Source organism: Fopius arisanus, unplaced genomic scaffold (genome assembly GCF_000806365.1).
Source record: "Fopius arisanus strain USDA-PBARC FA_bdor unplaced genomic scaffold, ASM80636v1 scaffold00023, whole genome shotgun sequence".
NCBI lineage: Eukaryota > Metazoa > Arthropoda > Insecta > Hymenoptera > Braconidae > Fopius > Fopius arisanus.
In genome coordinates this window covers 1,238,494-1,240,196 of record NW_011887762.1, presented here as the reverse complement: position 1 = coordinate 1,240,196, position 1,703 = coordinate 1,238,494, and positions in this window count along the sequence as shown.

The following is a 1,703-nucleotide window of genomic DNA, read 5'->3' as shown; positions in this document are numbered from 1 at the left end:
ATTTCACCATTAAAATTGTAATCTGAATTACTGGGTGGTATGTCAAATCATCATATTTAATTTCTTTTCTTTCAAACAAGTAATTTTTTCAGAAAGATTTATATAGTGAGAAAACGGCTCAAGAGGTGTTTTCAACTATTAAAGAATATGGGTCTCATGCCTTTGCCGGACTGGTCTTGTAGTTGGCACATCTGGGTCATTATGACATGATCCATTAAATGGTGCATGGGTCATTGCCCTCAACAACTGACCAAAAACGAGAGTTTTGGAAGAAAATAACAGGTGCTTTGAGAAATTGATTAAGAAAGAGAGACGGCTTGAGCCGGTTCCAAATGAAATAAATTAGTAAATTGTACATTATATGAAGTTGTTTATTTTCACACTTTTGAAGAATTGATCCGTTATCGAATGGGTTTATAAATTTTTTTCTTAAATCTAGTTGTCGATTTATTCTTCATTATTTTCTTGAACATTCTTAAAATGAGAGTATCGTTACGTTTCTAAATATTCGAGAATTTTCGTACGAAAGCTAACAAAGGGAAGCCCTTACTAAGCCAGTGAAGGACAACAACACAATAGTGACCACAAAAAGAAGTTAGGTAGCTCTGGAGTTGTTTATGGTTGTATTTATAATATCGACAGTTTCTGCTAAGGCACCGTGTAAATCTGCTATCGCTCGGTGGAATTCCGTAGCTGTCAAAGTACGTGCCCTTTCCCGCGGGACCAGAGTACATTGCGATCCAATGTGTTCCTGGTTGATTGGAATCATCTGTATTTGCGATGATTGCACAAAGTCAGGTCCATTTGAAAGGAATCTTATCCGCTGGAAATACTGCTTCGATGGTGAGATGGGTCGCGGGTAGGACAGCAAGTAGCTGTTGGGTATTCATACGATGACTGCTTCGATATGCTTCTCGTTTCCTTTTCCACAAACGTCATGCCCCGGCTTTGAAATCTTGTCGGTATCGGTGAGGGTGTTAGCTTGACGTCACCACTGTTATCTTCGCTACAGCTGTCGCTATCATAAATATCACAACTATTGTCCTCGTCTGTGTCACTATTCAACTCATGATCTGTTACTTGAGAGATGCGGTATACATCCGTATTCCAAAGCTTATTAATATCGCTATCCTTAAACACGTCGTTCCCAGTATAAATATTCTGCCTAATCCATGCTCTTAATTTTGCAGCATTATGGCAAGCGCACACATAATCACCATGTAAGTCGGTTTCTGCATGATACATACTGTAACGTGGTATTTTACCAGTTACTAGTTCTCGACCGTTTCGCGATTTTAGAGACTTCCACCAGACGGGAAGTCACCTTCAATGGCGAGAGTTTTGAGAAGACAGGAGAACATACGTTTGATTGTCTTTTGTTTTATTTTGAATTATGCGCCACCGCGTTCCATTCTGAGGACATCGACGAGGATCCCTGGACGCCGAGAGATGTCATCGAACTCCTAATTTCTGATGATAACTGGATTTTCGATGTGGCCGATAATAGAGCCACAATCCAGCTATCAATTACCACCGAAGTGACGTATCACCAGAGCACGAGGTTTCGCAATTAATGGAAAAATAGGAATAAGTTAATCAGGAGAGTTACTATTCTCTCATGGGTAGTAATTAACGCACGAATAATGTTGTAATTTTAGGGATGCGCTGAGAATTTATTCTCGCTAATTCAACACAATTAATGA